The sequence below is a fragment of the Carcharhinus amblyrhynchos genome, chromosome 10 (assembly GCF_965287045.1).
Source record: "Carcharhinus amblyrhynchos chromosome 10, sCarAmb.v2.hapA, whole genome shotgun sequence".
In the NCBI taxonomy this organism is placed as follows: Eukaryota; Metazoa; Chordata; class Chondrichthyes; order Carcharhiniformes; family Carcharhinidae; genus Carcharhinus; species Carcharhinus amblyrhynchos.
The window spans coordinates 30871523-30898894 of NC_137333.1; positions in this window are offsets into that span (position 1 = coordinate 30871523).

Here is a 27372-nt window from a genome sequence, read left to right on the forward strand (position 1 = left end):
AGTAAGGCTGGATAGCTTTTGTCTGTTCTGGAATGAAAGTATACTCCATCTGTAGATGACCTGAAGGTATATAACTGCAGCAAAAAGTAGAATATACTGTAGAGTAATTTGCCAGAACATAATCTGTTTTACCCCACCACAGATCCCATGGAATTCCAATGGTGGTCTATCAGAGCTGTTCTTTCCCATCATGTAGCCACGGAGAGAAATTGAGCAGCTTTGGCAGGCAGCCAATTTACTTCAATAGGTTAAATTGACCACCACTGCTCATATGGTGGAATGTTTTGGTGAGACTGATAAGAACATAAGAACATAAGAACATAAGAAATAGGAGCAGGAGTAGGCCATCTAGCCCTTCGAGCCTGCCCCGCCATTCAATAAGATCATGGCTGATCTGTCGTGGCTCAGTTCCACTTTCCCGCCCTCTCCCCATAACCCTTAATCCCCTATCTTATCAAGAACCCATCAACCCGCTTCTTAAAAATATTTAGCGAGGCAGCCTCCACCACTTCAACGGGCAGAGAATTCCAGAGATTCACCACCCTTTGAGTGAAGAAGTTCCTCCTCAACTCCGTTCTAAACCGCCTCCCCTTTATCTTGAGGCTGTGCCCCCTAGTCCTACTGTCTTTTTTGAGCGGGAAGAGTCTCTCCACCTCTATCCTATCCATCCCATTCATCATCTTATACGTCTCAATGAGATCTCCCCTCATTCTTCTAAACTCTAACGAGTACAAGCCTAGTTTATTCAGCCTCTCCTCATAGCTCAATCCCCTCAACTCCGGTATCAGCCTAGTAAACCTCCTCTGCACTCCCTCCAGGGCCAAAATATCCTTGCGCAGGTGCGGCGCCCAAAACTGCACACAGTACTCCAGCTGCGGCCTCACCAATGCCCTATACAGCTGCAGCAAGACCTCCCTACTTTTATATTCAATCCCCCTCGCTATGAAGGCCAGCATCCCATTCGCCTTCCTGACCACCTGCTGCACCTGCAGGTGCTGCACCTGATGAAGCCAATATATTCACAGAATTTCTCCTGCAGCTGCAAGATAATCATATAGTTGTAGAACTTCCAGTTCTGATCGCACAATAGGATTTGGATAAATAGTTTTTTCATGATATCCATCAGGAGAGGCCTCAATAGTTATTGCAGTTTCTGTGGTCACCCTTGTTCTTACGCAATCTTTGCATCAGGCATACTCTAGGACCCTGGTCCTCTCTTTCGCTGAGAGAAAAATTTGTTCAGATGCTACAGTAATGCTGATTTCCCATGCTTGATGAATTCAGGAAGCACAGAATCAGCGATTGGAACTTTACCTTTGATAAATGAGACAATAGCTCTGCTAAGCTCTTCCATTGCTCCAATGTCCAACTCTCCCATGACAAGCAGGCTTTCTATGATGTTCAGAGCTTCCTCAGTGAGAGTGTTCCCTCTGGGTTACAACTCAAAATAGTGTTTCACCGAGCTGTCCATTGCAGTTGGTGATGACCTCTGCTGCCTTTGTTTTCAATTGAGCCATTTTTATTTGCTGCTGGACCTATTGTCCAGCAATAATATATAATGATATCTGATAATGATATCTGGATACTCTGACAGAGTTGTAACTAATAGTCATTGGCACATTGCCGAGCTGTCTGATTGACTTTACTTTGAGTGGCTCTTAGTGCATTCAAGGCTTTCCTGCTTGGATCTCTCGTAATTAATAAAAGCGGACAACTTGCTTCAATGACAGGTCCCATCAGAGTGATGTGAGCCTTGAATATTTTTTCTGCTCTTGCTTCCAAATGTACGGAATGCATAATCATAGATGATGTCCTGAAGTATGTTCTGCTTTGCTTTTGCACTCTGTGTGGGAATATTAGACAGCCTCTATTCAAATGAGTCGCAAACCTGTTGTGGAACTTCCAGACTTTCAAAATTTAAGTTGGTGTCTGACAGCATCTTCTTTTTGAGATGCCTTTGCACTCCATTCTGTACTTTAGCTGTGCCTGCTTCTCATGGTTGGGCTGCCATCAGTCTATTGCCATAGACCCTGCTTTAAGACCGGTTGCTTCAAAAAACTGCCTGTTAGCCTTAACTAGATGGTGAACGTTGATGTAGCTTCTGAATTGGCTGCCTTTGGTAAGATTTTCCTCAGTGCACCTCTAATCCTGGAAATGGTCCCAACCCATGTTTATAAATAAATGTTGGGAAGATTCTGTCTATTGAAATTTGACACACAGAAGCAAGCCCATCGTGCCTATTTTAACCAGTAAAGGCAAATCCCACTTTCCAGTCTTGGGGCTGATGGCACAAGTTCATATCTAAGTATTTTTAAATAAGGTGAGGGTTTCTACTCATCACAATTTCATTCAGGGAATTCCAAATCCTCACTATTCATTGGGTGAAAACATTGCCCCTGAATGACCCCCCCATTCCTTTTATCAATTATTCTAAATCTATGCCGCATGTTCTGTTTCCATATGACACAATATGTGGATAGGCCAACAAGAGGTGGGGCCACATTGGATTTGGTACTGGGTAATGAACCGGGCCAAGTGTTAGTTTTGTTTGTGGGAGAACACTTTGGAGATAATGACACAATTTGGTGTCTTTCATTATTGCAATGGAGAGGGATAGGATCACACGGCAGCTCAAGGTTTACAATTGGGGGAGGGGTAATTATGATGCGATTAGGCAAGAATTAGGTAGCATAAGATGGGAACAGAAACTGTCAGGGAAATGTACAAATGAAAAATGGACCTTGTTCAAGGAACAAATACTGCGTGTCAGGCAGGGAGAAAATGGCCGAGTGAGGGAACCATGGTTCACAAAAGAAATTAAATGTCTTGTCAAGAGGAAAAGCAAAGTGTATGTAAGGATGAGAAAACAAGGTTCAGTTGGGTCGCTTGAGGGTTACAAGATAGCAAGGAATGAGCTAAATAAAGGGCTTAGGAAAGCTATGAAGGGGCATGAGATGCCCTTGGCGGGTCAGATCAAGGAAAACCCTGAGGCTTTTTACTCTTCTGTGAGAAATAAAAGAATGCCCAGGGTGAAGTTAGGGCCGGTCAAGGATCATTGTGGGAACGTGTGCATGGAGTCAGAAGTGATAGGAGAGGCAATGAATGAATACTTTTCTTCAGTGTTCGCCAAGGAGAGGGGCCATGTTTTTGAGGATGAGAGTGTGATACAGGCTGATAGGCTGGAGGAGGTAGATATTCTGAGGGAAGATGTATTAACAATTTTGAAAAACCTGAGAGTCAATAAGTCCCCCGGGATATATCCTAGGATACATTGGAAGGCAAGGGAGGAGATTGTAGAGCCTTTGACTTTGATCTTTGGATCCTCACTGTCCACAGGGATTGTGCCAGAGGACTGGAGAGTGGCGAATGTTGTTCCTCTGTTCAAGAAAGGAAATACGAATGACCCTGATAATTATAAGCCGGTCAGTCTTACTTTGGTTGTCGGTAAGTTAATGGAAAAGGTACTGAGGGATAGGATCTATGGCCATTTGGAAAGATGCAGCTTAATCCGTGATAGTCAACACAGATTTGTGAAGGGTAAGTCTTGCCTCACAAATTTGATTGAATTCTTTGAGGAGGTAACTAAGTGTGTGGGTAAAGGTAGAGCAGTTGATGTCATCTACATGGATTTTAGTAAGTCGTTTGAAAAGGTTCCCCATGGTCGGCTCATGAAGAAAGTAAGGAGATGTGGGACAGAGGGAAATTTGGCCGATTGGATAAGTAACTGGCTATCTCATAGAAAGAAGTCTCACAACACCAGGTTAAAGTCCAACAGGTTTTTTTGGTAGCAAGCACCACTAACAAACACCATTTGCTACCAAATAAACCTGTTGCATTTTAACCTGGTGTGGTGAGACTCCTTACTGTGTTTACCCCAGTCCAAAACCGGCATCTCCACATCATATCTCATAAAAGTCAGAGGGTGGTGATAGATGTAAAATCTTCTGACTGAAGACCAGTTACCAATGGTGTACTACAGGGGTCAGTGCTGGGTCCTCTGCTATTTGTGATTTTTATCAATGACTTGGAGGAGGGGGCTGAAGGTGGGTCAGGAAATTTGCTGATGACACCAAGATTGATGGAGTAGCGGATGAGGTGGAGGGCTGAGGTAGGCTGCAAAGAGACATTGATAGGATGCAGAGCTGGGCCGAAAAATGGCAGATGGGGTTTAACCCTGATAAGTGTGAGGTGATTCATTTTGGTAGGACAAATTTAAATGCGGATTACTGGGTCAACGGCAGGATTCTGAGGAATGTGGAGGAACAGAGAGATCTTGGGGTTCATATCCACAGATCTCTGAAGGTTGCCACTGAAGTGGATAAAGCCGTGAAGAAGGCTTATAGTGTGTTAGCGTTTATCAACAGGGGGTTTGAGTTTAAGAGCCATGGGGTTATGCTGCAACTATACAGGACCTTGGTGAGACCACATTTGGAATATTATGTGCAGTTCTGGTCACTTCACTATAGGAAGGATGTGGAAGCATTGGAGAGAGTGCAGAGGAGATTTACCAGGATGCTGTCTGGTTTGGAGGGTAGGTCTTATAAGGAAAGGTTGAGGGAGCTGGGGCTTTTCTCTTTAGAGCGGAGGAGGATGAGAGGTGACTTAATAGAGATTTATAAGATGATGAGGGGGATAGATAGAGTGGACATGCAAAGATTATTTCCTTGGGTGGATGTAGCTGTTACTAGGGGGTATAACTATAAGGTTCATGGTGGGAGATATAGGAGGGATGTCCAAGGTAAGTTCTTTACTCAGAGAGTGGTTGGGGTGTGAAATGGACTGCCTGCTGTGATAGTGGAGTCGGACACTTTAGGAACTTTCAAGCGGTTATTGGATAGGCACATGGAGCACACCAGAATGATATGGAGTGGGATCTTGGTTTCGGAAAAGCACGACACAACATCGAGGGCTGAAGGGTCTGTATTGTGATGTACTGTTCTATGTTCTATGTTCCATGTGATAGTCTTCCGTAGCAAGGACACTTACCATGGATAAAAGCAAATTACTGTGAATGCTGGAATATGAAACCAAAAGAGAAAATGCTGGAAAATCTCTGCAGGTCTGGCAGCATCTGTAACGCTTTACGAATTTGTGTGTCATCCTTGCGCAGGGCAGCATCTGTAAGGAGAGAAAAGAGCTGATGTTTTGAGCCCAGATGGTCCTTTGTCAGCGCTAAAAGGCATAGAAAGTGGGAGATATTTATACTGCAGGTGAGGGAATGAAAAATGAGTAATAGCCATAGAAACCAGGGAAAAGACTGCTAGTAGCTGTCCACAGACAGACTAAAAGGTGTGAATGGCCAAATGGCAGAGAAGCTGTAAACTATGACAGATAAAGATGTTGTGGGGAGTTGGGGGTGGGGGGGGTCCTTCTTTTCTGTTCATCTTGACATTCCACTAAAATTCATAGTGAACTCTGTTTAATGTAGTGGTATATAGACAATAAATATGAAATCTAAAATCATAACAACCATCTTACCACATCTAAGTCTTCTGGTTTATGATTTATTAACCAATCAAGTGAAATTAGAAAGAGCAACCCTTCCTAAATTTCCAAAGTTCAATCAGGTAGGACAAGAAATAAGAAACATATTCAAAGGTAAAATTGAATTTACCTGGGCTTCATGTTCCACATTATCAAGACCCATAGGAAGTTTTGGGGTAGATCATTAGACAGCTATTACTGCAGATTTATTGTCTTCCAGTTTTAATTGCTACTAAAACCACGCTTCTCACAGTTGCCAAAAGTGTACCACTTTATCAGGATCGGTTTAGCTCAGTTTGCTGGATCGTTTGTCAGCAACGCCAACAGCGAATGTTCCATTCCCGTACAAGCTGAGGTTATTCATGAAGGCCCACCTTCTTGACCTTGCCCCTTGCCTAAGGATCCTAAGGTTAAATCACCATCAGTCAGTGACTATGGTCATCTGGAACTATAGCAGCTTTACTTAAAAACGCAACTAACTTGACCTTCTGGATGTTTCATTACAATGATTATCTTCAGTTAACAGGAATTGTTAATAGACTGTGACATATAATTTTCTAAGCCATATAATCATTGAAATATTGGTGATGTGAAAGGGAGCAGTACTCATCGTGAAATGGGATTTTCATGACAAAGGTCCCTTTCTTTACTTCCCTTTCTTTTATGTTTGATTGAATTGAATTGAATTTAACTGATTTATTATAACCACATGTATTGGAATATAGTGAAAAATATTGTTTCTTGTGAGCTATACAGACAAAGCATACTGATCATATAGTATATAGGGGAAAAGGAGAGGATAGGGTACAGAACATAGTGTTGCAGTTAGTGAAGAAAAAGATCAGCTTAATATGTCAAAGGGCAGTTAAACCCCAAACACTACTTCAGTGTTTGCCTCGCTCTCTCCTAACCAAAAAAAAAGTCACTGTGAGGACCACAAGCAAAAGAAAGAAAAAAGGAGAGAAAGAGGTGCACTATGAGAAATTTTGCAGCAGAGTGCTTGAGTTGTGAGGTTTTTGCTCGAGAGGCTTTGGCAAGTGGCATCTCAGCCAAGTACAGGTAATAATCTCAGGAAATGTCCTCTCCAGCTCCCCAACTCGGTCTCCCAGGAAGTGTAGCCGGCTGCACTTCCCACAGGTATAGTCATCAGGGACAATGGAATTCTCCCTGAGCTCCCACTTCTTGCAGTAGAAGCATATCACTGCCCTCATTGCCATCCTAACTCCACCAGACTAAAGAGGGAAGAAGTTGTTGTGCACATTGGCACAAATGACATAAATAGAAAAAGGGACAGTGATCAATGAGAGCTAGGAAAAAGGCTAAGAAGCAGGACCTCGAGGGTAGTAATCTCTGGACTACTTCCAGCGCCACATGCGAGAAAGAACAGGAGAATATAGCAAATGAATGAGTGGCTAAAGAATTGGTGCAGGGGGCATGGACTCAGATTCCTACTTCATTGGGATATTTTCTGGGGTAGAAGTGATGTCTGAACTGGAGAAGGATCAATATCCTGGGGGTTAGAATTGCTAGCCCCTTACAAGGGAAGATTTAAACTAGATTGGTGGGGGTGGGGGGTGTGGGATCCTCAGCAGCAGGGAAACAAATGAGGGGCTAAAAGGAGATGCAGTACTCAGCAACGGCAAGCTCAATAGACTTGATAGGCAGGAGCATGGCAGGAGCACGGCAGGGGGCTGGGAATATCTTGTTGGATTAAATTGCAACTAATTCAATGCAGGAGGGCTGACAGGGTAAGGCTAATGAACTCAGGACATGGATAGGTATGTGGGACTGGGATACTATAGCCATAACTGAAACATGGCTAAGGAAGGGGCAGGACTGGCAGCTTAATGTTCCAGGGTGCAGGTGCTTTAAGTGGGACAGAGATGAAGGAGAGAGAGGAGGGGATTTCCTTTTATGATTAAGGGGAGCATCTTGGCAGTAGTTAGTGATGAAACAACAGAGGAATCATGCAGCAAGTCTTTGTGGGTGGAACTAAGAAATAAGAGGGGAATGGTGATCTTATTGGGGTTGTACTATAGGCTCCCAAATAGTCAACAGGAATTAGAAGTACAATGTTAGTGTACAATGTACAATTGTACAATGGAGTACAATGTTAGCAAGTGTGAGGTTATCCACTTTGGCATGAATAATAGTAGGAGGGATTACTATTTAAAGGGTGAAAAGCTGCAGCATGCTACGGTGCAGAGGGACCTGGGGGTCCTTGTGCATGAGTCGCAAAAACCCAGTCTGCAGGTGCAGCAGGTGATCAGGAAGGCAAATGGGATGCTGGCCTTTATAGCGAGGGGGATAGAATATAAAATCAGGGAGGTCTTGCTGCAACTGTACAGGGTACTGGTGAGGCCGCAGCTGGAGTACTGTGTGCAGTTTTGGTCGCCGCACTTGCGCAAGGATATTTTGGCCTCGGAAGGAGTGCGGAGGAGGTTCACTAGGCTGATACCGGAGTTGAGGGGGTTGAACTATGAAGAGAGGCTGAATAGACTGGGTTTGTACTCGTTGGAGTTTAGAAGGATGAGGGGGGATCTTATAGAGACGGATAAGTTAATGAAGGAGATGGATAGGGTAGAGGTAGAGAGATTCTTCCCGCTCAGAAAGGACAGCAGGACTAGAGGGCACAGCCTCAAGATAAGGGGAGGGCAGTTTAGAACGGAGCTGAGGAGGAACTTCTTCACTCAAAGGGTGGTGAATCTCTGGAATTCTCTGCCCGTTGAAGTGGTGGAGGCTGCCTCGCTAAATATAGTTAAGACACGGGTAGATAGATTTCTGATAGACAAGGGAATTAAGGGTTATGGGGAGAAAGGGGGAAAGTGGAACTGAGCCACTTCAGATCAGCCATGATCTTATTGAATGGCGGGGCAGGCTCAAAGGGCTAGATGGCCTACTCCTGCTCCTATTTCTTATGTTCTTCTGTTGTAGAAGAACAAATATGCAGGGAGATTGGTGAGACTTGCAGAAGTGGTAGAGTTATCATAGTAGAGGATTTTAATTTTCCCAACATAGACTGGGGACTGCCATAGTGTTCAGGGCTTAGATGGGGTGAAATTTGTTAAGTGCATTCAGGAAAGTTTCCTTAGGCAGTATGTGTAGGGTTCTGTTCAGGAAAGGGCAAAACCTTGGGAAATAGGGCAGGGCAAGTGATTGAGGTGATGGTGGGGAACCTCTTTGGGACCATTGACCATAGTTGTGGAAGGGGGATTGTTATCTATCCTTACTGATTGCAGTCTGTGGGTTTCATCAAAGTAAGTTACAATAGGAAAATTATATATTTCCACAGAGTATCATAAAATAATGTTTCATTTTGTTTTTTCCTTTCCTAGGTCCTTCAAAATTGAACAGCTTTGATTGAGATAAATATTGAATCTGATTGTGTGATCTGGCTATTTGGAATTTTAAAAAAATTCAATGATGCTTTCCTGAAGCTGGACATACGCAAGATTTAGGAATCCTGTTTAAATAATTGACAGGCGGCATGGTGGCAATGTGGTTAGCACTGCTGCCTCACAGCACTAGGGACCTGGGTTCAATTTTGGCTTTGGGTGACTGTCCGTGACATTCTTCCCAAATGTGAGTTTCCTCCCACACTCCAAAGATGGAGGTAGGTTGATTGGCAATGGTAAATTGCCCCTTAGTGTCGGGGATTTAGCTAATAAAGCTATTCAGCTGATAAAGGACTTGTGTGATGAATGTGAAAACCCTGAACACTTCCAAGGAATAATTGTGTGGTAAAATGGAGGCATTGTAGAATGTTTCTAGATGGATGATCCAACATAGGCCTAAAGGACTTCCTGATTCACAAATATTATGTGATGGCTTTTCAATATTATTTTTTGAACATTTGAAACCAATTTATGTTCTCCCATCATTGTTGGCCATGCTTTGAGATATATTGGTCCTAAGATCTGCATTTCTCTCCCTAATCCTCTCTGGCTCTTTACATATTTTTTCACTTTTAAGATGCTCCAATGACTACACAACTGGACTGCGAGATTCAGAGGCTGCACATGGCACTGGAGATTTTATGCCCTATACAGGTTGCAGGGTAGCTTATATGAGGAATTTCCACATATCCACCATTTATACCCTACAGGATACCCCAACTATCCTCCCTACTCCTGCCTACTTATGCAGCAGCATAGGATGCTGGTGCATAAAGTAAAAGCCAATAGAATTGGAGCATGTGTGTTATCATGAATTAAAACTGGTTGTCAGATAGAAAGCAGAGAGTTGGAATAAATGAGTCCTTTTCAGAGTCAAAAAAATACCACAGGGTCACTTCTTAGCCCACAATTATTCACTATTACATTAACGACCTCTAAGAAGGAACAGAATGTATGACTTCTAAATTTGCCCAATAATATAAAGATGGGTAGAAGGGCTTGTTGTGATGAGAAAATTGTGATTCTACAATGGGATATAGATAGATTGCGTGACTAGGTTAAGACTTGGCAAATGGAGTCTAAGGTGGAAAAGTGTGAGGTCGTGCACTTTGGGAGGGGGAATCAAAAGGCAGATTGTTATCTAAATGGAGAGAGACTGCAGGTGAGTGAACATAAGAACATAAGAAATAGGAGCAGGAGTAGGCCATCTAGCCCCTCGAGCCTGGCCCGCCATTCAATAAGATCATGGCTGATCTGTCGTGTCTCAGTTCCACATTCCCACCCTCTCCCCATAACCCTTAATCCCCTCGCCTATCAAAAACCTATCAACCCGCATCTTAAATATATTTAGCGAAAGCAGCCTCCACCACTTCAACGCGCAGAGAATTCCAGAGATTCACCACCCTTTGAGTGAAGAAGTTCCTCCTCAACTCCATTCTAAACCGCACCCCCCTTTATCTTGAGGCTGTGCCCTCTAGTCCTACTGTCCTTCCTGAGCGGGAAGAGCCTCTCCACCTCTATCCTATCCATCCCATTCATCATCTTATATGTCTCAATGAGATCTCCCCTCATTCTTCTAAACTCTAACGAGTGCAAGCCTAGTTTATTCAGCCTCTCCTCATAGTTCAACCCCCTCAACTGCGGTATCAGCCTAGTAAACCTCCTCTGCACTCCCTCCAAGGCCAAAATATCCTTGCGTAAGTGCGGCAACCAAAACTGCACACAGTACTCCAGCTGCGGCCTCACCAGTGCCCTGTACAGTTGCAGCAAGACCTCCCTACTTTTATATTCAATCCCCCTTGCTATGAAGGCCAGCATCCCATTCGCCTTCCTGACCACCTGCTGCACCTGTAGGCTGGGTTTTTGCGACTCATGCACAAGGACCCCGAGGTCCCTCTGCACCGTCGCATGCTGCAGTTTTTCGCCACGTAAGTAATAGTCCTTCCTACCATTCTTCCTACCAAAGTGGACCACCTCACACTTGCCAATATTAAATTCCATTTGCCATTTCCTGGCCCATTCGCCCAGCCTATCTAGATCCTTCTGCAGACTTTCCACACCCTCCGCACAATTTGCCGTTCCCCCAATCTTGGTGTCATCAGCAAATTTCGACACCATACACTCGGTTCCCTCCTCCAGATCATCTATATAAATGGTAAATAGCTGAGGCCCCAGCACCGACCCCTGGGGCACTCCACTAGTCACCAATCGCCAATCCGAATAGCACCCATTGACCCCCACTCTCTGCCTCCTATTTGACAACCAATCCTCTATCCACGCTAACACCCTACCCCCAACTCCATGCCCCCTGACCTTCTGCAATAACCTCTTGTGAGGCAACTTATCAAACGCCTTCTGAAAATCAAGAAACACCACATCCACCGGCTCTCCTCTATCCACCCTCTAGACACATCCTCATAGAACTCCAATAAATTCGTCAGACACGACTTCCCCTTAATGAAACTGTGCTGCGTCTGCTCTATCAAACAATTCTCCTCAAGATGCCTCGCTATTTTCTCCTTGATCACGGATCATTTTACCTACAACAGACGTTAAACTAACTGGCCTATAATTCCCTGCCTTTTGCCTGCCACCCTTCTTAAACAACGGCGTAACATTAGCCGTTTTCCAATCTTCCGGCACTTCCCCGGAATCCAGCGACGTTTGGAAAATAATCACCAAGGCATCCACTATCACCTCCGCCATTTCTTTCAGAACCCTTGGATGCATTCCATCCGGTCCTGGGGACTTGTCCACAATCAGTCCCTCCAGTCTGTCGAGCACCGCCTCTCTAGTAACAATAATGTCATTGAGACCGTCCAGTCCTACCACCTTTCCATCGCTAACACCCGGCAAATTATTCACGTCCTCCTCCGTGAAGACCGAAACAAAAAAGTTATTCAAGACCTCAGCCATTTCCCCATCCCCTACCACTAAGTCCCCCCTCTCATCCTCTAAGGGTCCAACGTTCACCCTAGTCAGCCTCTTCCTTTTTATATATTTATAAAAACTCTTACAATCCTTTTTTATATTAAGTGCTAGCCCAGCTTCATAGTTTATCCTACCCTTCTTTATCAACTTCTTTGTCATTCTTTGTTGATATTTAAACCTCTCCCAATCCTCTTCTCGCCCACTGCTCTTAGCTACTCTAAACGCATCCGCTTTTAATTTAACACTTTCCTTTACCTCCTTCGTTATCCATGGCTGATTATCTCGCCTCCTACGATTCTTTTTAACCATCGGAATAAATTTCTGCTGAGCACCAAGAAAGATCTCCTTAAAGATCCTCTACTGTTCCTCAGCAGACCTACCTTCCAACGCGCTCCCCCAATCAACATTCGCCAATTCGTCTCTCATCCTATCGTACTCCCCTCTGTTCAAACAAAGGACACATGTCCGGGAACCCACTTTCTCCTCCTCCATCTGCATCAGAAACTCCACCATACAATGATCACTCTTCCCAAGAGGATCCTTACCACAAGGTCCCTAATTCTACCTGCCTCATTACGTAGAACATAGAACATAGAACATTACTGCGCAGAACAGGCCCTTCGGCCCACGATGTTGCGCCGACCAGTTAAAAAAACAATGACCCACTAACCTAAACCAATCCCTTTTTGTCTATAAACCTATCCACGGATCTCTTAAACGCCCCCAAACTAGGCGCATTTACAACCGCAGCAGGCAGGGCATTCCAATCCCTCACCACCCTCTGGGTAAAGAACCTAGCCCTGACGTCCGTCCTATAACTACCCCCCCTTAATTTAAAGCCATGCCCCCTCGTGCTAGCTTTCTCCATCCGAGGAAAAAGGCTATCACTGTCCACCCTATCTAAACCTCTAATCATCTTATATGTTTCAATAAAGTACATAACACCAGATCCAAGATAGCTCGCTCCCTCGTCGGCTCCAACACACGCTGTTCAAGGAAACTATCCCGGCAGCATTCCAAGAACTCTTCCTCAAGCCCACCGCGTCCAACATGGGTCGACCAATCAATATGTAGATTGAAATCCCCCAAAATTATCACCGTTTCATTCCTGCATGCCGCATTTATTTGCGCGTTTATAGCCCGCCCCACCTCCAGATCATTATTTGGGGGCCTATAGACGACACCCACCAGCGTCTTCCTCCCTTTGCTGTTCCTAATCTCTACCCACAACGATTCCACTTTCTGCTCTTTGGCTCCTATATCATCCCTTACACCCACCCTGATGCTATCCTTAATCAGCAGAGCTACGCCGCCCCACTTTTTCCTCCTGCCTATCTTTTCTAAACACTTGATACCCCTGTACATTCAGCTCCCAGTCCCTGTCACCTTGCAGCCACGTCTCTGTAATGGCCACCAGATCATATCCATTTGTGCTGATCTGCACCACCAGCTCATTCACTTTATTCCGAATGCTTCGTGCATTCAGATAAAGTGCCTTCATCCCAGCCTTCACCTGTACCCTATTTGCCAGAACGTCACCAACCTTACTCACGCCCCCTACTCCTTTTATTATTGGGACATCCTTGGCCTCTTCCCTTACCTGTACCCTCTCCTTTACTTTAGACCCCGTAATTTCACCTACCCTCGCACCCTCCCCCCCCACTAATTAGTTTAAAGCCCTGCCCACAGTCCTGTCTACACGATTCGCCAGGACTCTGATCCCAGCAGGGTTCAGACCAACCCCATCCCACCTGAACAGGCCCCACCTACCCCAATACTGGTGCCAATGCCCCATAAATTCAAACCCATTCCTCCCACACCAATCCCTGAGCCACCCATTCACTTCCTTAACCTTATCAACCCTACGCCCGTCTGCACTCGGTTCAGGCAGTAGCCCAGAGATAACCACCTTGTCGGTTCTACTTTTTAATTCCATTCCCAGCTTTTCATACTCCCTCCCCAGATCCTCAGTTCGCATTTTGCCTACGTCGTTGGCACCCACATGTACTACAATGACCAGGCTCTCACCCGTGAAGTGTAGAATCACAAAAAGCTAGCAACTAAGTCCAACAAGTAGTTAAGAAGGCAAACAGAATTTTGGCCTTTATTGTAAAAGTGTTGGTGTTTAAAAATAAACAGGTTTTGCTACAATTGCACAGGGTGTAGGTGGGGCTTCACCTGGAATATTGGGTCCAGTTTTGGTCCCCTTATCTAAAAAAGGATATAGTAATATTGGAGGCAGTTCAAATGAGATTCACCAGGCTAATTCCTGGGATGAGCAAGTTGTCCTATCAAGAGAGACTAAACAGAGGCTGAAGTATTTAAAGTGGAGTGGATGATTATTTGACAGATCGAGGAATAGAGGGTTATGGGGAAATGACGCAGAAAAGGAGCTGAGGCTGGCACAGATCAGCCATGATCATATTGAATGATAAGGCATGCTTGAAGGTCGTGGTGGCCTACTCCTGTTTCTATTTCTTATGTACCCCCTTCATGATACTCCCTCCCGGTCCCCCCCACGGGATTCTACCCAATCCCCAAATACCCCATAGGACTCTCCCACTTTCCCCAGACTACCCTCCCCTATCAGGGGACTCTACCATTTGCCCCAGATGACACCCCAGGGGACTGCCACACCTGCCCTAGACTTCCCCCCACCCCGCCCATGCCTCCCCACAACTGCCGTCTACCCCCATAACTTGGCCCAATCTGACCTGACCCAGCCCCTCCTCGGCCAACTATCCACATGCACCCTTCCCCTCCCTGCCCCCGACCATCTACTCCTCCCCCAGCTGTCCAACTCCCTATTCCTCCATCAAGTTGTCTGACTCCACCGGCTCGTCCATCTGGCTGTCTGACCTACCCTACCCACACTGCTTTCTCCCCCTACCCCACCAGTTGTCTGACACCGCCCCATTCCTCCCTCCAAATCTCCAACCATTCTCTCCCACCCAGCTCCCTCCAGTTGCCCAACCTTCCCTCCTTTCTGGCAGCCTGGCCCTACCCCAGCCATTCAATGTGCCCCTGTCTGTCTGAGTCCGCTTCCCAAAATTCTAACCACTTACCTGCCAAACCTGCCTTCTCCCTAGCTGGCCCTTTCAATGTCCCTGATTTACAGCTGCTGAAGTGGCCTCTCTTACTCCGGTGTGTACAGCACTGGACCCAGGAGCAAGCTATCCTGCTAAGTTCTTGCCTTTGGGTGAGTTAAGATCGAGAAGATTGGTAAGAAAGTAGGAGCAGAGCAGCAATCTGAATCAGGCCTAGAACCAGGTGACACAATCTTATTTAGGACTGAGATGAGGAGGAACTTCTTCACTCAGAGGGTGGTGAATTTTAAAATTCTCTACGACAAAGGACTGTGGAAGCTCAGACATTAAATACGTTCAATGGAATTGATAGAAATGTGGATAGCAAGGACGTCAAGGGATATGGATATAGTGCAAGAAAATGGCATTGAGATAGAAGATTAGCTCTGATCTAATTGAATAGCAGAGCTGAATGGCCTATTCCTGTCCACATTTCCTATGTTCCTGTGAGAAGAGCAGAGGTGCAGGAAGGGTATTCCAGAACTTAGGACCTCGGCGATTAAAGACTCAGTCACCAATATTAGAGTAAAATCAACGGTATTCAAAATGTTGAACTCGATGAATTTAGGTATCTGGGAATGTTGTGGGGAAGAGACTAGAGAGATAGGGAGTGGTGAGATCATGAACATTTTAAAAACAAGGCTAAGAGCTTTAAATTAAAATATTGCTTAACCGGGAGCCAATGTAGGTCAGGAGTGTTAGAGGAATGGTGTGTGGCATGTGTTAAGGCATGGGCAGCAGATTTTTGGACAACCTCAATTTTACAGAGGGTAGAATGTGACTGATCAACTAAGAGAGTGTTGAAAAAACCAAATCTAGAGGTGACAAGAATAAGAATGAAAGTTTCAGAAGCAAATCAGCTGAGACAAAGGCAAAGTTAGAAAAGGGCAGTCTTAACGGTAGGAGGAACAACAGGTCAGAAACTCACCTCTGGATCAAATATGGTACTATGGTTATGAGCAGACTTAATTTTGCCAGGAAGAGGGATGGCATCAGTATCTAGGGAGTTTGGAGTGGGACCTGAAAACAATGTTCCCAACATTTAATTGGAGGAAGTTTCTGTTCACCCGGTGTCAAGGGGCTAAAACCTCACTCTATATCATCCTCGCTAATCCATCATTTTTCTTTTAAAGCTGGATGAAGACTTTAAACTGACTGAAGCCATGACTGGCTGTGACTCACACATCTTTGCCCTTCAAAACAGAAGCAATCATGTTATTCTGACTACAGAGATAAAATCCCCAGGAATTATACAAAGACCCTTTTGCATTTCAAAGGCCAGGCCCCTAGCCAATGGAGACAGCTTGGCTGCAAGGACACAAGCACATTGAAACTTATTAGTGGATGAAACATTAACCATCTCAAGAATACAGACCCAGAATATATATCCTTAATCCAAACCAAGGTGGAGAAGTGATGTCATTTCACATCAGGGCTGTTTAAATTAAACTCCTTCCTCCTTGTAACACTGTATTGTCTGCTAATTTAGCCACAGTGGAAGAGTCCAGATGTGGTGATGAGTCCAGATTTGGTGATGAGTAGCATACATGCAAAAACTAATGCTGTGCTTTTGGATGATATTGTTGAGGGGCAGCATGTGATTGAGAAATATGAGAGAATGCCTAGGAGTCATAGACAGTCATAGAGCCATAGAGGTTAATAGCATGGAAATAGGCCCTTCGGTTCAACTTGTCCATGCCATTTTTTTAAACCCCTAAGCTAGTCCCAATTGCCTGCATTTGGCCCATACCCCTCTATACCCATCTTACCCATGCAACTATCTAAATGCCTTTTAAAAAACAAAATTGTACTGGCCTCTACTACTACCTTTGGCAACTTGTTCCAGACACTCGCCACCCTCTTTGTGAAAACATTGCCCTTCTGAACACTTTTGTATCTCTCCCCTCTCACCTTAAACCTATGTCCTCTAGTTTTAGACTCCTCTATCTTTGGGAAAAGATATTGACTAAGTAGCTGATCTATGTCCCTCATTATTTTATAGACCTCTATAAGATCACCCCTCAGCCTTCTATGCTCCAGACAAAAAGTCCCAGAGAATCCAGCCTCTCCTTATAACTCAAACCATCAAGTCTTGGTAGCAGCCTAGTAAATCTCTTCTGCACTCTTTCTAGATTAATAATATCCTTTCTGTAATAGGGTAACCAGAACTGTACACAGTATTCCATGTGTAGCCTTACCAATGTCTTGTACAACTTCAACAAACATCCCAACTCTTGTATTCAATGTTCTGACCAATGAAACCAAGCATGCTGAATGCCTTCTTCACCACTCTGTCCACCCGTGACTCCACTTTCAAGGAGCTATGAACATGTACCTATAGATCTCTTTGCTCTGTGACTCTCACCAGCGCCTTCCCACTAACTGAATAAGTCCTGTCTTGGTTCAATCTACCAAAGTGCCCTGCATTTATCTAAATTAAACTCCATCTGCCATTTGTCAGCCCACTGGTCTAATTGATTGAGATTCTGTTGTAGTCTGAGATAACCTTCTTCACTGTCCAGTATGCCACCAATCTTGGTGTTAACACAAACTTACTAACAATGCCTTCTATATTCTCATCCAAATCATTAATATAAATGACAAATAACAGTGAACCCAGCACTCATCCCTGGGGCACACTGCTGGTCACAGGCCTCCAGTTTGAAAAACAACCCTCTACAACCCTCTGGCTTCTGTCCAACGCCGGCATCTCTACATTCTGTCATCAAGCCAATTTTGTATCCATTTAGCTACTTCATACTAAATCCCATGATATTTAATGTTATGCAACAACCTACCATGCAGTACCTTGTCAAAGGACTTGCTAAAGTCCATGTATACAACATCAACTGTACTGCCCTCATCTACCTTCTTGGTTACCCCTTCAAAAGACTCAATCAAATTTGTCATAGAGTCATGACGTTTACAGCATGGAAACAGGCCCTTTGGCTCAATTTGTCCATGCCGCCCTGTTTTTACTACTCAGTAGTCCCAAATGCCTGCATATGGCCCATATCCCTCCATACCCATCTTACCCATGTAGCTGTCTAAATGTCTTTTAAAAGACAAAATTGTATCTGCCTCTACTACCACTTATGGCAGCTTGTTCCTAGTGCTCACCACCCTCTGAGTGAAAAAATTGCCCCTCTGGACCCTTTCGTATCTCTCCCCTCTCACCTTAAACCTATGCCCTCTAGTTTTAGACTCCTTCGGAAAAAGAGACCTCTTTAAGATCACTCCTAAGCCTCTTATGCTCCAGGGAGAAAGACCCCAGTCTATCCAGTCTCTCCTTATAACTCAAACCATCAAGACTCATTAGCATCCTAGTAAATCTATGGAGGGTGGGGTGGGGGCATTGCTGAAGGAGAGGTTACAAGAGTGATAATGGTGCAGAAGAAAAGCACTAGCAAGTATCTGAATTCCATTAAATATGTTAAGAATAGAACCAGGTGAGATCAATCTAACCTAGCTGGACAACAGTGGAGAGGTTTTGGAGGAGGGTTGTATTGTCAGCCATGACAAAGACTTCAGACAAGTCAAGAAGGATGAGGAGGGAAAATTCACATTTGTTGCAGTCACAAAGCAGATGTCATTTGAGCCTTTGATTTGAGCTGTTTCAGCACTGAGGCTGAGAGGTGCAAACATGGAGTTCTGGAAAAGATGTGAATGAATTTGAAAGATGTCACTAACACTTTCCCATAGCAGTCAGAGGCAGGGACAGTCCAGGTCACTGACACTCAGATAGCAGCTGGAGACCAGCCACATGCTCAGTCCAAGTCAGATGATGAGATTCTAGAAGCTGCTGTTTGCCCAATGATGGCGAGGCAACAGCAGGTTGTGGTGGTACATCAGGCGGAGAATCCTGACAGTGCAGAAAGAGGACATTCGGCCCATCAAGTCTGCATTGTCACAATCCTACCCAGGCCTTTTTCCTGTAACCCCACGTATTTACCCTGCTAATCCCCCTAACACTGGGGTCAATTTAGCATGGCCAATCAACCAAACACACACACTTCTGGACTGTGGCAGGAAACCAGAGCATCCGAAGGTAACCCACACAGACACGGGGAGAACATATATACTCCACACAAAATTGACCCGAAGCTGGAATTGAACCCGGGTCCCTACGCTGTGAGGCAGCAATCCACCACTTTAAGAGGTCTCGACAGTCTCAGCAGATAAAAGTGAAAGATGGAGGATTCCATCCGTGTTCTGTCTGATGTCATGGCTTCAATATGTAACCATCTCAAGATCACCATGGGAAGGCTGGTGACAACAGTTAAGACCTTAGTCCAGCAGGTCTTGCCAGATTTGCATTCGGCCCTACATTTCATGGCCACATACTGTGGTGGACACCGTCAAGACATAGGCGATAAGGGGATGAGATACCTTGAACTTCAGGCCCATGGAGTCAGGGCGGGGACTTTGGGAACCTACAGGGAGGATAAGTGTCAGCCAAATATCCTGGGTGCCTTCTCTTGGGACACTCCAAGGGTGTGTAGCCAGTCATAGTCCTCTCTGCCTGTGACCCCATTCACTCCTGCAGCTTAAGCCCTTCAGCAGAAGAACCCTATCAGGTCAGGGCCCTCCAGGTTGCAGAATGCCAGCATGTCTGTCAAGGTCATCACAGTCATCAAGACAAAGCAGTCAGCAGGTTGCCTCCACATCTGCTGTGGATTTCGGGGCTGCACCAGGCATAGTGGTAATGTTAGGAAAGTTAAGACATTTTGATGTCACCTTTGGTTCATGCCTGTGCTATCACTGTACAGAAATTATACTTCAGTGAATACATTTGATGCGTATGTGAATGTTTTGATCAACTGAAGGTATTGTGAATGAGGCCTAACTAAGGTTTGGTACAGCTACAGCATGACCTGCCAAATTTTATATTCAGTGCCCCAACCGATGAAGGCAAGCATGCCATATGTCTTCTTATCCACCCACTTTGTGTTTGGTGGACATGTATGCCCAGATCTCTCTGCCTGTCAATACTCCTAAGGGTTCTATTATTTACTGTATAATTCCTACATGCTTTGGACCTTCCAAAATGCATTATCTCAAACTTGTCTGGATTAAACTCCATCTGCCATTTCTCTGCCTAAGTCTCCAACTGGTCTATATCTTGCTGTACCTCTGACAACCATCTTCACGATCCACAATCCATCAACGTTTGTGTTATCTGCGAGCTTACTAATCAGACCAGCTGCATTTTCCTTTGAATCATTTATATATATTAAGAACAATAATGGTTCCAGAACTGATCCTTATGGAATACTGCTAGTCACAATCTTCCATTTAGAAAAGCACCACTCTACTGCTATCCTCTGTCTTCAATGTCCTATTCATTGTTCTTTAAAAGTGTAATGTACTGAGTCACCTGAATGGTGAATCATAGAAATCTTACAGTGCAGAAGGAGAATAGCTCTCTACTGCCTGATTTTACATGGTAATTACCTCTTCATAGAATCATAGAATCCTACAGTGCAGAAGGAGGCCGTTCGGCCCATCGAGTCTGCGCCAACCACAATCCCACCCAGACCCCATCCCCATAAATCTACACAATTACCTTAACTAGCCCCTCTGACACCGAGGGACAATTTAGTATGGCCAATCCACCTAACCTGCACATCTTTGGACTGTGGGAGGAAATCGGAGCACCTGGAAGAAACCTACGCAGACACAGGGAGAATGTGCAATCTTCACACAGATGGTGATCCCAGCCAGGAATAGAACCCGGGTCCATGGAGCTGTGAGGCAGTAGTGCTAACAACTGTGCCACTGTGCTGCCTTTCTCGATCTACACCAGGGTCCCCCCTCCACACTATCCCCATAATTCCATGCAGTTACTTTGGCCAATCTACCTCACCTGCACATCTTTGGACCTTGGGAGCAAACTGGAGCGCCTAGAAGAAATCTACACAGACACAGGAAAAAAAAGTGTAAATCCCAAACAAACCCAAGGTGGAATTGAACCCAGGTTCCTGGCACTGTGAGGTATCAGTGCTAACCACTGTACCAAGGAGAAGGGCTTGGGCCAGAGCTTAATGGGGCAAAACTAGTTGCCAGAAAGCACCTGGATTGGGTAAACATTTTCCAGTTAGAAAATGGTTGCTTGAGTGAAGTCCCACTCAAATACCCAGAAGATTTCTGAGAAGGGCTGGGAATTACATAAGGAGTCAAGGTGACCTTATATATCGAAGCAGTCCCACAATTTTGCAAGGCTCGCCCGGTATCATTTGCTTTAAGGGAGAAAGTGGAAACAGGAATGAGAAGGTATCATCAAGCTTGTTCAGTTTGTGGAATGGGCAGCACTGGCCGTGCTGAGTTTGAAACCACCTTTAATAGATTTTAAAGAAACAATAAACCATTATTCACAGCTGGACAAATACCCAATTTCCCGGGTCGAGGATTTATACACAAAGTTGGCAGGTGGACTTTTACTCCTGAAATTAGAATAGAGTCATACTCATTTGCAGTTGCAGCTGGATGAGCATTCATAGAAATATTCCACAATCAATAATCTAAGGGCCTCTATGAATACACAAGGTTAACTTTTGGGGTATGGTCGGCCTACTTGATCTTCCAGAGAACAATGGAGAACATATTCCAAGGTTTACTCAGGTGGTTATTTATCTGGATGATGTTCTCATTACAGGTTGAACAAAGACAGAACATCTGGAGGAAGTTCTTAGTCATTTTTCAAGTGCTGGCATGTGCCTAAGAAGGGAGAAATGCATATTCCTGGTGCCTCAAGTGACCTTGATGTATATTAGGTGCAGCCACTGTAAGGATAACCAGAAAATTCATGGTCATTACTGTCTTTTCTACTTGTGATACCATCAGTGGGATGTCTGCTACAGGTAGCTTACTCAAGGCATCTGCATTTGCCATGTGGCCTCCCAACTGGTGTTCCAAAACTGATAGTTGTAAGTGGCGAATAATGATGCCCACTGCTGGATATGGACTGATGGCAGATGTTCATAGTGTGCATTCGGTGACCATAGCAATAACGTTTGAGAAACTTTGCACCTTCTTTTTTGACACATGGGATCCCAAAGGTGCGGGCCTCTGACAATGGGATGTCCTTTACAAGCTAGGAGTTCACTTGGTTCATGAAGTCGAATGGGATTCGACATTTCAGGACGGCACCATACCATCCTTCGTTGAATGGCCTCGCAGAAAAGGTGATCTCGACTTTAAAAGCTGGTTAAAATAACAATTAGCAGCCCCATGGACACCAAGCTCTCCTGTCGGTTCTTTAATTGTAGACACCCCCCCATCTGACTACAGGAATAGCACTCGCAGAATTGTTCATGGGCAGATGACTCTGCTCTAGATTGATGTTGTAAATAAAGGGAACCTGGTGATGGACACCAGCCTCTGAGGAGTTATTTCACACTGCTTTCCTTCCTCGTTGTCCCCCTCCGGGGCATGTTTGCCCTTCCCCCAGTGTCTTTGCACAACCTTCCTTCCCATGTGTCAGTCAATGGGAGCAGAAGACTCCTGCACTCTCCAAACCCCGGAACGCTAATGGTCAGTGTCTGAAAGTGAAGCCTTGTATGAGCCCAGTGATCTTGTTATGGACTACTGTGGCAAAGAGCAGGACAGACCAAATCTACAGTCCCAGCAGAGCAGTATTTATCACAAGACCAGTACAGCGCTAGTTAGTCTTCAGCAGCAAATATGAGAGGGGAACAGCTTGTGATTGGAGGAGCAGCTCCTTGCTGAATCTTCAACTTCACTTACCCGTTTTATAGGCATTTTGAAAACTGGCTCCATGGGCCAGGAGAGAGAGATGGTGAGCTGCATCTGGCCTACAGGTCAGGGATAGGATAAAACAAAACCAATGTAAAAGCAACTATCAAGAGCATAATATTTAATACCGCATTTTGTGATGCCAATAGGCAATGGTGAAGACAACAATGGGTGCAGTGCAATTGGCCTCAGAGTCCTTGAACTAGCTCAGGAAAGAATTGAGCATGATCCCTGTTCCTATTGAGTGTCCCTTATTGGAAGAGCATCTGTATGAATTTGCTAATGTCAGGATTAGGACGTTAGCTGTGATGGCCCTATGCTCCAACACTGAAAGGCTACCTTCCTCCAACATTATCACCTTTATCAAAGGGAAACGAGAATCAATATGCAAATCAAAGAAAAGTAACCTATGAAGCCAACAGCAGTGCTCTAATCACTCACATTCTATTTATTTTAATAATAAAGCATTGCAGTGTATAATTCTAACAATTGGCATCATACTAAGTATTCATTTGCATTTACTGTTGGTTTATCATCAACCACTTTATTTAAGTAAGGTTTTACTTAATGCAGCATTTTAAAGCAAAACATTTTGCTGTGCTTAAACAAGCATAATTAATAAGCTATCAACTTTTGATGACTAGAAAATTGTTTTAATAAATAATTGACCAGTCAAATAATCATTAGTTCCATAAAATGCAAGGAACATTTTAATAAATCAATAAAAAAATGCAAATACTCTCTAAAACCTCATTAAAAAAAGGACATCCTTCATGAGCAATTCATTTTCCTCCGGAGAGATGTGTTACACTGGCTTGAATGCTTACTGTTATGCAATTATATTTCCAAAATGCTTCAGGCTATTACATTGAGATGTATTTGAGTGTATACTTATTATTCATGGCTTGCTTACACAAGAAAATCACAATGCTGAATTTTCCAGAAAAATATTTCAATGTATTTCCTTCTTATTAAAATATGTTGCTAAATATGTGATTTCAAACAATATTCTTTTAAGTTAAAATACATCTGGGCTAAAATTCAATTTTGATGGGGACACATGGCTAGCCAGCAGGAGAATACTGGCCGCTCATTATACACCTCCTCAATTTCCTTTCCATTGTGTTCAATGGAATTAGGCAGGCTGTATAATGGGTAGCTGATCTGTTTCTGCCTATTTTAAATGCTGCAAAAGTTTAACTTTACTCCCATGTTGAATTTATATCTGGATGGACGCACAGGACTGTATTTTCATTCTTTGATCAGGATCTTGCTGTCAGGCTAATTTCTGGATCCCAACTCTGAGCATCACCTCTGGTTTTTGAATGAAATAGACAGAAGATATGCACACGCCTACTTAAGGGTGATGGACGAGTTCTCAATTGTAGAGTCCTACTGAGAACAGCACTGAGAATCAGTCTTCCATCTCTTTTTTCTCCTTGTGTTCACAGAAATTGGGCAGAATAGTCAAAACATGGTGCTATTTAATTTGAATCTGACAGTTTTTACCTTATTAGTTTAAATGTTAGCAATGTGGCATAACTATAAGGTTCATTCTGGGAGATATAGGAGGGATCATAGAATCATAGATAGAATCATAGAACCTCACAGTGCAGAAAGAGGCCCTTCGGCCCATTGAGTCTGCACTGAACACAATCCCACCCAGGCCCTACCCCACACCCCTACTTATTATGGATGTCCGAGGTAAATTCTTTGCTCAGGGAGTGGAATAGACTGCCTACTGTGATAGTGAAGTCGGACACTTCAGGAACTTTCAAGCGGTTATTGGATAGGCACATGGAGCACTCCAGAATTGGGATTGGGCATAGCTCGGCACAACATTGAGGGCCGAAGGGCCTATTCTGTGCTGTAATGTTCTATGGAGAGCTCCTCCATCATTGTAAAAATGGAAAAATAGACTGAAATGTGAAATTCCTGTCCCCAAACACAGCAACTACAATTTTTGTGGGATGGGAAAGAGGAAGGATCAAGATTTGCACATGTTCTAAGTGGCGCTACTTGGACTGTAACTGACATCCTCTGTTGTTCCTGCAACAGCATAATTGCTCCTAATTGCTAGAATGTTTGTTTAAATGTGAACTAATGCTGTTCTGTTATTTTTAGTGTTTTTGCAGTATAGAACGTTATTAGGTTGATTCACAGGTGAAATCATATGATTGGGTGAAGCTAGGCTTAAGAACCAAGTCAGACGCTGGTTCGAGTGTCTCTCTTTTCCTCTCAAGTTAGAGACAGGAATCTGCCAGGAAGTAAGTTTTTTTCCTGAGATTCTGCTGTATGAGAGTCAGAAGACACGTGCCTGTCTGGATCTCTGTCCAGAAGTGTTAAAAGGCTGAAAATCTAACATCAACATGAGTATATCAGCTGTTGGTGCTAATTGGTTCTGAAGAAGGGATTAATGTCTATAGTGCTACTGCTAAATAGAGATTGATAGTTATAAAGAATTACACTTTGTTACGTTTAAGTATTTTAATTGGCAAAAGTTATGCTAAATCTTTTGGTTATTTTCTATCTGTGTTCTTACCTAAAGTTTGTTTTGATAAGAGCTTCCTAGTGGATCACTTGAATAATACGTGGAGTGAAATAAGAACATAAGAACATAAGAAATAGGAGCAGGAGTAGGCCATCTAGCCCTTCGAGCCTGCCCCGCCATTCAATAAGATCATGGCTGATCTGAAGTGGCTCAGTTCCACTTTCCCCCTTTCTCCCCATAACCCTTAATTCCCTTGCCTACCAAAAACCTATCTACCCGTGTCTTAAATATATTTAGCAAGGTAGCCTCCACCACTTCAACGGGCAGAGAATTCCAGAGATTCACCACCCTTTGAGTGAAGAAGTTCCTCCTCAACTCCGTTCTAAACTGCACCCCCACCTTAACTTGAGGCTGTGCCCTCTAGTCCTGTTGTCCTTTCTGAGCGGGAAGAATCTCTCTACCTCTACCCTATCCATCCCCTTCATTATCTTATACGTCTCTATAAGATCTCCCCTCATCCTTCTAAACTCCAACGAGTACAGACCCAGTCTATTTAGTCTCTCTTCATAGTCCAACCCCCTCATCTCCGGTAACAGCCTAGTGAACCTCTTCTGCGCTCCCTCCAAGGCCAAAATATCCTTGCGCAAGTGCAGCGACCAAAACTGCACCCAGTACTCCAGCTGCGGCCTCAGCAGTGCCCTGTACAGTTGCAGCAAGACCTCCCTGCTTTTATATTCTATCCCCCTCGCTATAAAGGCCAACATTCCATTCGCCTTCTTGATCACCTGCTGCACCTGCACACTGGGTTTTTGCGACTCATGCACAAGGACCCCCAGGTCCCTCTGCACCGTAGCATGCTGCAGCTTTTCGCCCTTTAAATAGTAATCCCTCCTACTATTATTCCTGCCAAAGTGGATAACCTCACACTTGCTAACATTGTACTTCATCTGCCAGGTCCTTGCCCACTCGCTCAGCCTATCTAGATCCCTCTGCAGACTTTCTACACCCTCTGCACAATTTGCTTTTCCATTTATCTTCCTGTCATCAGCAAAATTCGACACCCTACACTCAGCCCCCTCCTCCAGATCATCTATATGAATGGTAAATAGTTGAGGCCCCAGCACCGATCCCTGCGGCACTCCACTTGTCACCAACCACCAATCGGAATAGCACCCAGTGATACCAACTCTCTGCCTCCTTTTAGACAACCAATCCTCTATCCACGCTAACACCTTACCCCCAACTCCATGCTCCGTAACCTTCTGAAGCAACCTTTTGAGCGGCACCTTATCAAACGCCTTTTGAAAATCGAGAAACACCACATCCACTGGTTCCCCTTTATCTACCGCACTAGTCACATCCTCACAGAATTCCAATAAATTTGTCAAACACGACTTCCCCTTGACGAATCCGTGCTGTGTCTGCTCTATCAAACAATTCTTCTCAAGATGCCTCGCTATTTCTTATACCCTAATGCCAAAATCAAAAGGAAAAGTTAGTGTCTAGGCTAACTTCATAAAATACCTTCGAGTTTCTGATCTGGTCCCTATCAGTATTAGCTCCCTTTCATTGGGAGTAGTAAAAAATGTTGGCAGTTTCTCTGGATAATTTTTCAGTCAGTTTTAAATATTCAGCTCTGTGGTCATTGCTGTTAAACAAAGAAAGTTCCTGGACTCCACACATTTGCATTTAATGGCCCCTCCCATGGCAAAAATAACTTGCTGGTTCCCTGATCCTTCACTGCCTTTCTTTTTCCACTCCTGAGGAGTATCTGTCTTTTCATTTCAATTATTCCCCCCTCAGTGTAACTAGCACTCTGTTCATAATCACTTCCCTTATCCTTCCAGCTTCTGTGTGGGTTTGCAAGTAAAGGTTTTTTGCCATGTTTGTATGTGTGGGATAGTTCATAACCATCAACCAAAATAGCAGTTTCTCTTACGTCAACCATTATGGTCGTTGAGGTGGACCTTATTCCTAAAGGAACGTTGTTTTTAAATTCTTCCATCAATATTACCTCTCTATCTTTCTTTCTTCAGATCCCCTGCCCTAAAATGGTGCTGGCAACATTGGATTTTCATATGTTCGTCCATAGTTATACTTGGCAAGGTAGCGCAGGTCTTAGCTGACTAGGAAATTCTCACATTCTTATTGCCTGCCATGGATATAATGGGGGCATTTGCAGATTCATGTCAACCTATTTTTCCATATTATGAACAAAGTTTCCATGCTC